This window comes from Acomys minous (genome assembly GCF_964271855.1).
Source record: "Acomys minous genome assembly, chromosome: 1".
NCBI classification, from domain to species: Eukaryota; Metazoa; Chordata; class Mammalia; order Rodentia; family Muridae; genus Acomys; species Acomys minous.
The window spans coordinates 149,135,302-149,150,173 of record NC_140483.1 but is presented as its reverse complement, the minus strand read 5'-3'; positions in this window follow the sequence as shown (position 1 = coordinate 149,150,173).

Sequence of the window (14,872 nt, the reverse complement as noted above, 5' to 3'; positions counted from 1 at the left end):
ATGAGAATAATTGATGGCAAATTTTAAAATTAAAGTTAGTCACATAAAGCTAATAAGAAATATTTTCTTCCCTATTTTTAGAAAGAGCTGTGTACAATATAGATTGTATTTAAATGTGTGATGAAATTCATTATAACACCTATCTGGGGAGACTGTTGGTAATAAGTTCAACTTTAGAGAAATAAACAAATGCAGTTATTTTATTTCATTTTTCTGTAAATTTTCTTTTCAAGGGAATAGCCTACTTCACTTAATCCAAATATATTGGCATAAAGTTATTATTATATTCTCTTCTTACCCTCTTAGTGTCTCTCCAATGTGCTTTGATGTTTCTTTCTTTATTACTGATGTTAGCAATTTGACTTTTATTTTCTTTATTAGTCTAGCTACAGGCTATTAATTTTGATATTCTTTCAAACAACAATTTCCCTTCATTAATTTAGCATATTTTTTGCTTCCTACGTTGTTTCCACTTTTCCTTTCTTTCTAGTTTCTTTGAACATTAATTATCTGCATAAGGCATTAGAAAATTTACCTGGATATTGCTTTACACCCACATCACCAATTTCACTATACTGTATTTTTATTGTCACTCAAATAAACATATTTTTAATAACTTTGTGATCCCATCCTTAATTTATAGGTTATTTACTAGTGCACAGTGAAGTTTTTAAACACTCAGATTTTCCTAGTATGAATGAATTATGATCCATCAACTGAGCAAGTATTGACTCTAGCTCTCAGAATTTCCACTCTTGTATGTTTTTATACATGGTAGGCAAGGGAGATTCTTGAGTTGATGAGGAGACTAAAGAAAGTGATTCGTGTTCTGAGCTTCACATAGGGAGCTGCTGATCTACTGATTGACTTCATTGGCATGAAGCAATACCTGGGCCTGCATTTGTTCTATTGTCTTTTGTGGATTCTCCTTCGGTTTTTCTGACTCATAGGTCATGTGTGTGCATTTACCTCAGTGGTAAAAGATCTGGTTTGTGGACTAGGTATGCAGGTAAATGGTAAAGAAAGTGCTTACCATGCATGAAGTTCTGGGTATAATCATCAATGTAAGTAAAAATGAAATCCTGTCTTCTATAAGACAATGCCATTACTAGATCAGTGCCATTGAGAACACATACAGGCTCTCATTTATAAATGTAGGGCTGCAGTTTGCTTGTGATCTTCCTGAACTGTCTACCCTGTAGATCATAGGTTCAACATCACTTACAGAGACAATAGCCTCAGAAGAATATTTATCTAACTCCCACAATCACATAGGCTGATTCTCCACAAAATCCATGTTTGTTTACAAGATATGGTTGGTTATATATATATATATATATATATATATATATATATATATATATATATATGTTTATATATACATATGTATGTATGTATGTACTTGTATGTGTGTATCTACTAATTGAACCTTGAAAAAACATCTAGATATGTTATTGCTGATAGCTTTACATTGAATTTTATTATTATTCAATAACAAATTTATATGCTCTTTTTTTAAAACTTATTGAGACAAGAAGAGCAACAAAGCAGGGCCCAAACAAGTTTGTGGCATCTGAAAGAAGCACTAACCAAGGACCCTGTATACACTGGACCTAGGTCTAGATCCCCTACACAGATGTAGCCAATGGGCATCTCAGGCTCCCTGTGGGCCCTGTAGTAAGGGGAGCAGGGCTGTCTCTGACATGGCTTCTGTTGCCTACTTTTTGGTCACTTCCCCGTGACAAGACTGCCTTGCCAGGCCATAGAAGAAGAAGATGAACTCAGTCCTGAGGAAACTTGATGAGATGGAGTGGGTGGGCAGGGGGAAATCCCCTTCTCTGAGGAATAAGGGAGGGGGATGACTGGGAGGAGAGAAGGCAGGGGCTATGACAGGGATATAAAGTGAATACATAAATAAATTAATTAATAAAAATAAAAATTTTATTGAGACATTTTATAGTTTGGTATTTAGTCATTTTTAGTGATTGTACCATTAATTATTTGAAAGATCACATATTAATAAAATGTTCAGTGTTCTGTTTTATAAGCATTAAATATTTAAAAATATTCGGTAGTAATGTTCAGATCATTTTATCTTCATTGCACTTTTTATTTTCTAATTCTTCCATTAGTTTCCCACAGTGTGGAATCTGAAACTTATGTAAATTATGTTAAATTTTGCTTTGATATTGTTAACTTTTGTTACTTTGCACAATACATGGATGATCTTTATTCCTGTTAGCTATGTAATAGCAATATATAACATATATGATATATTATATAAAATATATTATGTATTTCATATATTATATATGTATATGAAAGGGGATGAGAAAGCTAAATGGCCCATGGTTCTATCTTTCTCTTGTAGCTGGTCCCAAATATTGAAAACTTTGGTTTTAATAGGACAGGGATAATTGTGCATGGCTGTGATTGCTAGGACCTTGGTTAGTTTATAGCACTCAGATATTCAGTTAAACATGTACATTGCTTATAGCTTCTTAGCTTTTTAAACTATGGGTCACAATCTCATGTGGGATCATGTAACTGAATGTGGGGCGTTCACAAAAATTGGTAACAACTAAACGTTTCTAATTGAACAACAACCAACAATTAAGCCCAAATCAACTATGTGATGAATCTGAGCTTGCTGCCAAGGGTGTAGGGCTCACCTGTGCTGTATCCCATCGCTCCTCTAAGGCCTTGGCTGTGAATACTCAGTACACACACTGCATGATGAGCAAGGCATCATGAGATGCAAGGCCAACAAAGCTCGAAATGCCTCAGGTAAGACTCAAGACTCTTGTATGTTATGAAGTGCAGTGTTTTTCCTGTACACATAAAGTTTTCTGTTCTTACAGAAATGTAGTGGTTTAAATATAGAAAACAAATATTTTCATGCTGTTATTCCTCAGAATGCAAGTATCAAACCAGCATTTCCTGGAGTTTTATTGTGTTGGTTTGATCTTTAAAATTGCCATTTTGAGTAGTCAACTTGTGTTTCATAAAAAAAAAAATTAAGTGAATTTTGGCTGAGATTGGGGAAGAATTTCTAACAATTTTAGAAACATCCTTAAACATAAGTCTATCATTTTGTACTAGTATTTATGTGGAATGGTGTTATATACATTGATGATTATAAAATCAAAACACCAAACAACTCTGCAAACCATTAAGGATATTCTATATTCCATAGTATTTAACATTCAGTCAGCATTTAATTCTTTATTCAAAAACAAATATGTACATATCTCATTGGTATGCAGATTTACTTTCATCTTTAATAAATAGTATAGGTATATCAAAAAATTACCTCACAACAAATTTCTTTATGAGTTGTTAGCAGTAAATGTTTGGTGTGTATAGTTATTTTATGTAGCTATATATGCAGTATCACATAAAAATTTCTCAGGTGACTGATTTACATTCAGAATTTTAAACACATCAAGATAGGAAAGATGTTTTCTTCAAGCTTGTCAAACACAAATAGCCAAAACACTAAGAATATAACATTTATATAATTCCTGATTGTGTCATGGTTCTTCTTGCTATAGGTAGTTTATTGTATATATGTGTAATAATATAAATGTATATGTAAAAAATAAAAATATTTTAAAACACTTCTCAGACATAAAAGGGCTACAAATGGAGAAAGTTTAAGACTTTCTGAGAATTGCTGACCTAGTTGGTGTTGTAAACATGTTTCCCAGATGTTCTGAATAGCGGCCCGCAGTTGACTGATAGGAAAAGAGGCTACCATCAGAGACCTGGCAGGCCTCACCCAGTCAGGTCAAAGGCAGTCAGAGCCAAACAGTGGGTGCTCCACAGACATCCTCCAGGGACTTATCCCGAACTTTCTAGTTTGCTAGCCTAGTTTACAAATTTAACAACAGCTTCATAGGCATGTTTAGAAAGAGTATACAGAAGGTTGTCATTTTCATTGGTTGTAGACACCAAAAGAAAGATCCCAGGTGGGTGTGTATTATAATTTGATAGGATTTGGAGGTTGGAGAGGTATTTGCAGGCAAAAAAAAATGATTCAAAGGAAAATAAAAACTAGAGACTAAGACACGAGACTATGAAAATCCTTCTGTGTTGAAAGAACACTACAATGGGCCTGGAATATCAGAACAGGATTTAGGATGGCAAGACCTGGAAACAGAATAGCTAATTAAAGTTTGGTCACAGTTTGCCTTGAGTTTTTGATAAAAATTTTTGTAGTTTATCTCTGCATTATCAGGAAACCTTAACATTTTAAATAATGTGATTTACGTAGTTCTGACATTCCCTCTTTGTAAATAGGCAACAGCAGGCAGGGTTACCCAGGTGGAACCATTCTGCTTATCGCAGTGAACAGGCTTGCAGTTTTGTCTGGGTTTGTGACCTCTAGATTCAGTTTCAAGCCCCTTGACCAATATGATCTTCAGCCAAATCCTGTGTTCTCCATCTGGGAGAAATATAGGGCAATAGGTTGATCCCAGAGAAGCCAAGAAGACTGGAAGAGTGCTACTCAGGTTAAGTTCAAATAGCAAGCAGAGACAGCTAGAGTAGGAAGGTCACAGTGGAAGGTCTGAGTAAAGAAACTCTAGCATTTGGTCAGGTCAAGGCATCTGAGGTAATGATGTTGGAGACCAAGTCACACAAGAGCAGCCTCTGATTCTAAAATAAAGGCAGCTCACCGTCTGCCCTCCAGCACACTCCTAGCTCTGCGTGGTGAGAGCTGCATTCTAGAGCATGTGTCTGCAGTCGGAATTTCTAAGCTGTACTCTGCCTTTTGTAAAGAAGGATGTAGCACTTCCAGACTTCTCAGTTATTCTTGCACTGCTCATTATCCAGAACATTCTAGATGATCCTCAAGACATGGTGGAAATTATACGTGTAAATAAGGATACAAGGAAGAGCACATACTCTTGTACATTGAAGGCAGGCGTGTCACCCAAAGGAGAGTTAGGGTTAAGTGGCACAACACAAATAGTTTGGGCGTGGAGTACTATGGGAGGAAAGAAAAGAACTTTATACAAGAAGTAATGAGGTAAAACATTTGTGACCCAGTGAGAGAAATAAAGGAGGTATCAATGTTTAGTCTGAGCCCCTACAAGATTTTCTTCTCATCCAAAGCAATGTGTTCTACTGGAGACTCAGATTAGACCTGCCTTAACTGGTAAGTAACAGTCATTTTAGTAAATTTTCATTAACAAAGAGACATAGAAATTAATTGATAGTACAGCCAAAGAAAACCATGAAGTGGAGGCTTCAGCAAAAAATAATATGGAGATTGACTTTTGTGCCTGAATGACAAGGGAAAAGATCACTAATAGTACATGGGAGGAAAAATGATCATGCCAGATCATGCCAGAAGGTATTGGTGAACAAAAAGCCCTGGGTGATCAATCCCACTCCTCTCTGGGAGCATTTGAACTCTTTGTTGAAGAGTTGACCATGAATGGGTACTCTGTACCAGTCACTAGCACATACTCCCAAATGACAAGCATTTGGCCCAGCACTCTATGTCACTGTTCTCTGTGATTGTAGCCATCACACTTTCTGCCTTTCTGTGGTTACGAAAACAAAGCCCCATGATCACCTCCCTTTCCTCTAATTTGCAGCCCCTTTCTGCTCAAATTTCCTCAGTCCTAATCCCAATCTTACTCTTCACCTATGTTTCAAATGTTCTCTGAAGATCATTTAGCATAACTACATTCTCCTATGTTAGTGAGATCATGCATATTGATCCTAATATACACTCCCCCAAGACATGATTTTCTGCTTAGCACTCTCAAATGGAAGCTTCTGATTTTTTCACCTGATTTCTTGTGAGGTACCAGGAAGCATGCTGGCTGTTTCCTTTGGTTCTTCTCTTCATTTTTGCTCACCTTTCTCCTTGCAAAGGTCCTTATTCTCACAATGCCTATATTGACCCACTGATGTCCCAAATTGTAGTCTCTTCTCCAATTGGCCAACATGTCCAGGAGATTTCCTGCCTCTGCCTCGAACATGCTGACAGTACAGGTGGCCATCACTCACCCCAGGCTTTTAGGTGGGTGCTGGAGATCTCAACCCTAGTCCTTATACTTTTATTAAAAGTGTTTTCTTTACCTACTGAGCAACATTCCCCTTAGGCCCCAATCAACATTTCCAAGTATTTCCTATTCAAAATGAAATGGACTTCCTATGCAATTTTACATATCCATTCCTCACCTGTCATCTCTTCTTCTAAGTCTAAGCCTTTCAAATACCATTCAGGAGTGCAAGACACTCACTGGTCCTGCTTTCATCTTCCACTTGCTCTTCCGTATACAAGAGCACTACTAAAACCAGGAAGAGCTAACGCTACCAATAGCTTTCAATTGTCAGGTCCCTTGGAGACCTTGACCTAGCTATGCTTGCTGAGTTGTTTTCTTTGACCCTTGGAGAAAAGAAAAGGGCACTTACATCTGTGTTTACTGTGTACTTGATGATATACTATGTACAAAGTCACTACTGCATACCAGTTGTGTGTACTTCTCATTCCAAGGCACAGATTTAGTCCCAGAGGTCTTATCTTTTTGTTGTTGAAGTCCATCCTGAGGTAGAAGTTATCTCTGGGCATGGAAGGAGAAAAATATGGAGCCTAGGAAGTATGGAGAGAGCTGTCTTCTCCAGGCATTCATGGGTATTGTGTTGTATAATGTCATAGGCCTTGTCCTTTCTTCCATCCCATGAGCCCTTCATGCTTCTGCTATTTATTTTCCTTTTATAGATGGTTTTTAGTTTAAAGCCCAACTATAAATAACCACTGTGGCAGCTCCAAAGCCAGAAGAAAAATTACCCAAGGAGATATAATTTGGAGAAAAAGAAAGAATTTGGCATCTAGGCCTATCTGTTGGATAGAGAAAAGCAGTGGAAATAAATGAATGAGTTGCCAGGAAAACACCCTTTTCCATAATCAACAAGTTGACCAAGAGCTTGGCTTAGATTTACTAGAGCACTCTGATTTCAAAACAAGAATTGGATTCCTAATTAGTTTAGAGGGAAGAGAAAGGGATGGGGACATGGAGGGAGAAAGGGGGATAGAAAAGAGAAAGAGAGAGACTGTGCCATTTTGAGAATTCTCAGGGAGTCTTCTCTCCACACCATGCCTGCTCATGAAATGAGTCAAATATTTTGTAGATGCTTATTTATTATTAATTTGTTTAATGTATTCTTTTTCTAACAAGAAGACAGTTGAGTGGGTAATGCCTAGCCACTTGGATGTCAATCAACAGGGAACAGTTCCTTATGTGTTTTCTTTTTCTTGTTCCCATGAAATGAAACTCCAGTTCCAGATTCCAAACCTATGAATTTATCCTTGGTCCTGTATCTTGTGTCCTACAAACCCCTGTCTTAGTTAGGGTTTCTGTTTCTGTGATTAAAATGCCTTGACCATAGACAACTTGGGAAGGTTTATCTTACTTACACTTTCACATTGCAGTCCATCTTTGAGAGAAGTCAGGACAAGAACTCAAGGCAGAAGCCGGGTGTGGTGGCGCACGCCTTTAATCCCAGCACTCGGGAGGCAGAGGCAGGTGGATCACTGTAAGTTCGAAGCCAGCCTGGTCTACAAAGTGAGTCCAAGATGGCCAAGGCTACACAGAGAAACCCTCTCTCAAAAAAAAAAAAAAAAAAAAAAAGAACTCAAGGCAGGAACTTAGAGGCAGGAACTGAACCAGAAGCTGTAGAGTAACACAGCTTACTGGCCTGCTCCTCATAGCTTACCCATTCTGCTTTCTTAGAGCACTCAGGACTACCAGTCCAGGGATGGAACAGCCCACAGTGATCTGAGTCTTCCCATATCGATCATCAATCAAGGAAATGCCCAACAAGCTGCCCTATAGGGCAACTGGTGGGGGGGGGCACTTTCTCCATTAAGGTTCCTTTTTCTCAAATGACTAGCTTGTGTCAAGTTGACATAGAATTATAACAACACACCCTTCATATTAAAAGTGCAACCAGTCCTGTCTCTCTTTTGTATCCCCAAATCCAACCACTCTTCCTCATTTTAGCATCTACTAGTTAGGTCTTGGCCACTATCACTGCTACATTGCTGCAAAGCCTGTCTCCTGGGAGGAGCTATGATGATCTTTCAAAACATATCAAGTCACTTTGCTTTTGTTCATTACATTCTCCAGTAGCTTCCTTCTCCTTTCAAATGAAATTCAACATTTCCCAGCAGCTTAAGGCCCCAGCCCTATGATCTGTTTGATCTATTTCCTCTCCTACTAGTCTCTCACAAAACTATAGTCACTCTGCCTCTTGGCTTGACATTTAAACAGTCCAGCCAGTCTCCTACTTCAGGGTCTTTGCATCTGCTACTGATTTCTACCTGTAACCGGTTCCCCCTGGAGGTCAGGCAGTTCCCATCTATCACCTCTTTCATATTTTACTTTAAAGTCTCTGCCTCAGTGAGACTCTTCCTACCATCTATTCTTCCACCAAGACTTCTCAGCTCTTATCTTTGCTGCATTTTTCTCCTTAGCCCTCCTCTCCATCTGGCATATGTATTTTACTTATTAAACATAGCTCCCAAGAGAATGATAATTATCACAAAGACAGGTTCTGTTTTGTTTCTGTACCTCTAATGCCCACAGCACCTGAAACAGAGACGCCACAAATCAACCACTTATTTAACGAACGTGTCCTCTGAGGATAAAGATGGGAACCAACATTTCATGTGCCTGGTGAATAGCAAATGTTCAACAGACATCCATGTCTGTCTTCATTCATGCTTTCTCACAATATTCACAGTATCTTTCATAGTGGGAAATTGTTTGGAATCTCATCTTGTTATGGAAACATAAACACATTCAAACGAATTCATCTTCATTTATGGCAAAGAGAGTGTCACTTATATAATTAAGGGTCATCCCAAGTATACTTGGATATGTTTAATAATAAAATCATTGATTCTTGTATGGGCACTCTTGTGTGTGAGTGGTAGTAGAGACAGGCTATATGTTTACATTTACAGATTTAATAGAACATGGAGAGAAAACTATAATGACTCTCCTCTGGGCTAAGACAAATGGAATTGAGGTAGGCTCAGGTCTTAGCCTACATTTGACTAGCTTAGAGGTGGGAATTTTAGGTTTTCCGTGTAGAAGCTGGGGATATGATATTTCCCTTCTTGGTCTATTTAAGGAGTGTGTGTGTGTGTGTGTGGAGAGAGAGAGAGAGAGAGAGAGAGAGAGAGAGAGAGAGAGAGAGAGAGAGAAGAGACAGACAGACAGAGACAGAGACATAGATGGAGACAGACAGAGACAGAGAGACAGGACAGAGAGAGATCCTCTCACCATAGGAAAATTAGGTGCGACATGCAGAAACTTTACTTTGATCCAGATATAATCTTTTCTTGATGTGTAACAGTCAGAGGAGGAACATCTTGCTTTTTAACAGTATATGTAGAAACTAAGGGCCAGGATGTTAAGTTTGTGTATCATTACCATCTGGCTGAGCACGCATCCTGGCATTGTGTAAAGTGACCCATATCACTACATCATATAGTACTATGTAATGGAACTGGAGTCATCTGGAAGGCTTGCCCACATATTCTGGACATATGTTGGCACTTGGTCTACTGGTTTATTTCCCTGCAGACTATAAGCGCCTGTAATTACAAATTCTGAGTGGTGCATCCTTGTCCTGACTGAACATGGTAGGAATGAAAAGGCCTAGGTTGTTAATTAGAAGTCAGGGTTCCTAAGTCCTCATTGTGGACGGACAACAAGCCTCTGCAGGTCACAACAGATCAGTATCCGAGCATCCAGAGATCTGTCTAGTATGAATGCATTTCATGACATGGTCTGCCGGCCAACCAAACATGAATCTCTGTCACATCTGCTAGACAAGCTTAATAATAGTTCCTATTAGTCCAGACACTAAACCTAAAAACAGTGGGTAGATTATCACACCCTTTGTGAGCCTAACTGGCTAAACGCAGAAGAATCTATTTTAGTTCAGTTTTTGGACATATGGTTTATATATGACATCAGCTATTATGAATAATCACAAAAGCTAGAGTGTACAGAGGTACTTTCTACAATGCTTCCCACCCCCATGTCTTCATTCTCCCAGACAGTGTTCAAAAGTAGGTCTGACGATCTCTCTTTCACACTTGAGAAGCTCAGAGAGGTTGTGTGTTTCGCAAGAGTACATAGAACTCTGTAAATTTGTTCTCTGGATGCATTCTTTGCATCATGTGCTTTATTGAGATCATCACTTGCAGTTTTTTAAACACAATTGTCAGAGTGATTTTACAGCAGAGAGAAAATTGTGTTGCATGTATTTCATATGCAAAAATGCAATCTCTGTCCTTCCCAAAGTTGCACAGTTGCTAAGAACTGGAGCCCAAGCTAGCACCAATTTATATTTCTGTGTTGCCCAGTGTAGTCCAGTCTGTGGAAGGACAATCCAAATTCTCATGTTATGGCTTCACAGGCAGTAGATACTTGGAAGATGGTGATTCTTTTTTTCTGAAATTGAATACCTTGGTTTGTTTGCCCCTTCTTTGGAATTTCCATTTGGAAAGTTCTCAAATACTACCTTGTCTTAATCTAATCTGAATGGAATTCCCACTAGTGCTTTTTCTTAAAATAAATGCCCTAATTTCCCCCTTGTTCTAATTCATTTATCACATGACACCTTCCTAAATACAATTGTCATTATATCACTCTAGTGCAAGACAATGAATGGCCTTTGTTCCCAACTATATGAATTGTAACTTTTGAGTCTACTCTTTTGTATAACCATCTCAATGGAGAATCTACTTCTCAACACCTCTTTAGCAGTGTTCTCATTCTCACACCAGAGTCTCATTTTAGTGTCCCAAGTACAATCATTTGTCTTGATGTAAGCCAAGGATCCTAGTGACTGGTGATATTATTTATTCTGTAATTGTTAATTGCATTATAAGTTTCTAATAAGTCCACAAAATAAAGGCAACCCCTAAAGAAATAATAATAAGGTCAAAATAACAATTTGTCATAAGGAAAGATAGTGTGGTACATATAAATACATTAGCATCACAAAACAAAAGTTAAATACAGGATAATAATAAATTACGTGCCTGTGTGTATTCTATCACACAAAAATATTCCAAAGTTAAAACACACTTTGTTTTCTCTCCATTTTAAGACTGTTTGATGAATATTTCATTAATGATCAGCAGCTGCCAGAACATAAGGACTTAGTCTCTTGCTCCCCTGTCCCACTTATACTTAGTTTCAAGAGCATACGGCATCTATCTTGTGTTGTTTCCTAGTTTGCCATCTCTTTTTAGCTGAGTGAGCTCCTCCAGAGCAGAGATAGCATCCTGTCCTTCCTCTGCATTCCCTACAGACCTTAAGGAGACCAGAGCTACTCACAGGACAAGTAAGCTCTTAAATAATCAAGACAACCTAAAATATTGCAGGAAATGCATTTTGGGGAACAATTACCTCTTGAGTGAAATAAGAATGGCCCAATCTATTCCATACTAGCTCTGTGGAATGCAGTCCTCCAGGCTGACCCTTTAGTGACCCCCAACTTCAGAGAGCACAGAGCCGAGAGCCCTGTTGATCACCTGGAGCCTTCCTCACTTATCTTTCTGGCAAATCATGTCAGTCACTGTTCCCACCATCCTCTCAAGGAAGGCAGGCAAGATTGTCTTAAATGAGGCACATCAAAGAAAGACACCATTCTAACCTCGGTCATCAGTTTGTAGTCTCTCTATTTTTCCAGAAAATCCTGAGTCTGTGTCTCTGCATAGTGAGGAAGACAACCAACAGAAGAATAGCATACCACAGGGGGCTCCTAGCAATGTGTGGGAGCCCACAGAGGATCTCAGCCAGTCATACCATGACACCATCAGATCATGACACCATCTTTGAAAAGCTGTCATCTTTGACCACAGTTAGTACTGGCCCCTCACCAAAGTCTTTATATGGGGCCATGATATCTGGGACCATGTTGAGCATTCACCATTTCTCCCTTCCTCTTGCCCTCGGATACTGTGTGTTTGATTAACAGATGGGTATTCCTGTTCTTTCCCTCTCCACTTTTGCTCCCTTCTTAGATAAAAAACCCCAAAAAGATTGTTATTAATGTGTGTTAACCTAACAGTGGCTTTCACTGTGACGTTTCCATACTACACACAATGTATTTTGATCACGTACACCCCTTTTGCCCTCTCTTGTTGCCTCCCCACTTCCAAAGTTCCATTTCCTCCTTCCAACTAGTTCTCCCTTTCACTCCGCCCCCCAATGTTTTGCATTTTAATTTTGTGAACCAATCATCTTAGTTAGGATTACTTACAGAAACCTGAGGGAGAGATTATTTGCTGGAGCATAGTATTTCACCAATCGCTACAATACTGAAGAAAATGTGTGTCCTTCTCCAAGCAAATACTGACTACTCACAAAACTTAGGCAGGCTTACTAAGTGTGTCCTCACCCCATGATGCAATGATGGTAGGCCCAATCGCGTGCCAATCCTATGCACAGTGGCCATGGTATTCCATTCCTTCTTGTTTTTATTTTTTTCCCCGAGCCTTGGTGGCGTGGTGGTGGCTTGTACAGACGTCTCATTTCAGACTAAACACTATGTGGTCACTTATCATCAGCATTTTGACTAGTTATGGATGTCTGCATTAACCAGTGCTTCTTGCAAAAAGACTTCTCTGTCTGGCTCCCTCTTGAGTGACATCAAATATCCCAAGTCATTGCTTACTATTTATATTCCCTTTTAGCAATAACATGCCTGCTCTCAACTTCTTGAGCATCTAGTGCTGGTCTTTAGCTGGGATTGCAGGATAGATGAGAAAAGCATCTCATATATACACACATACACACATGCAAAGCACATAGCAAATATTATGTGATCTAACTTTCACAACAACCCAGTGAACTGGGATTTATCAACTCTGTATAAAGATGAGTAAACTAGGACCTCCAGCAAAGCTAAGGATTTGCCTTATGGAGCACCTATAAGGTAGAGGTGGCCTTCGTGCCTTAATCTGTAGGATTCTGGTTAGTCTATTCTTTCTCTAGACCTTGATATTACATTATGTTATTTTCCAGATACATAGAAGATGGTCTGGAAAAGGAGTGAGCCTCAAACTGCCTTCTCTTAATGGTCCACAAATGCCAAGCCCGGAGAGATCAACGCACTTGCCAGAACAAAAGCTCCAGGAGGAGCAATTGCCTTCAAAATTGTTTCAGGCAGAAACTGGTTTAGATTCACTGCACGTTGAAATCACAGATGGCAACAAGACTTTAGTTATGGCTTGAGTGAGGCCAGATCTAGGTGAGATTTTTACCCAGGGAGCCCAGGCATAGCTAGCCATACGAGAGTAGTTGTGCAACAGAAAGGATCTCATCAGTAAAAGCTTACAGCCCAGTGCCTGGCCCCAGCTAGAACCTCACACACATTCACTTAACTTCTGCCACACAAAGCCATTGACCCAGAGCCCATGCTTTTAGCACATCTACCCTCATAAAACTAGCTCTGGGCTTGACTGAGAGGGTGATGTCTAAGAGATGGGAGGAGCTTGCATCTGTGGGACAGTTACAAGGTGGACCAGAAAGCAGCATGAATTTTCTACCCTGAGCCACTTCACAGTACCACACTGCGGCATGGGAGCTTAAAGAAAAGCACAGTCAACATCTAGTGGAAATGGCTTGTTACAATCGCCCTCCATAAAACATTTGTTTCTGCAGCAGAGTGCAGCGGGCAGCTGGGGAACTGAGAAGAAACAGGTCGACCTGGGATTTACAGTTCCATGTTTCTTACTTATGTCTTTCAGTCAGAGGCCAAACAGATTCATGTTTTCCTCTCACATAAACTGCCTTTGTTCCCTTTCTCTGAGAGCCTGAACCTGCTAGGCTCTCTACTATCTCAAATATCTGACTACTCCTCAGGAAACCCTAGGAAGGAAAGCATCACTCCCACAGACAAATTCCCAAAGATAAGTTCCTTATGTAAGGAATTAATCAGGGAGTGAGGGTGGGGGATTTGGGAACGTGGTGAACACAGCTTCAAGGGGAGAGTTGAAACAGGCAGCCATTGTGCCTTTGTTAAAACATTGTTGCCCCATGGCTTCTGAAGGAAGTACCCATTGGCCAAGTGACAGGGCATCCTATTCTGCCATGTTTTGAAAAGAATGACTCCCTTCAAAGCAAGAAGCATGTGGTTCAGAAAGGAGATACAATACAGTAACAAGAGAAAGATGCGTGCTGAAAGGAGAGGAGAAAAAGCCAACATGGGTGTCATAAAGGCAGGGTTTGGAATGTGATACTTGATGACAAGTCACAACTCGGTTCTCCCACAATGAAACAGCCTTGGGCAGATTATGTGGCCTCTCTGAACCTTGGCTTTGCAGTCCTAATCTATAAAACCAAGCAGAATAATACCTATGGGAAAACAGTTATATGAGGTATTATACACATAGTTTTAAATCTCATAAAAATTCAATAACCCAAAGATTTTAATGTATTTGTCCTATGCAAACGTGGATTCCAAATACAAAGCTTACAGAACCAACAACCTACTGCATTAGGAGAATAAGTTGTTCTGCCTCAGAAGTTTGTAGTTAGAAAACCATCACGGGGAGTGGGTGGCACCACCCAGCTAACAGGCCACTTGAGAACTAATGCTCAGATTTTTGTCCCTTTGGGTGATTTCTTTCTATCCTGATTGGAGAGCATGCAGCAAGCAACATATTTTTATCCAAATAAGAGGCAGACTATGCTTCATTCCAAATACGAGGCTGACTATGCTTCATGATATCTGAGTCTGGTTTACCATGGAATCTTGTTTGTTCTCCCTCATATTTGATAGTTACAAATGTTGTTTGGGGTTTTCTCTTCCTTCCAGAAAGATG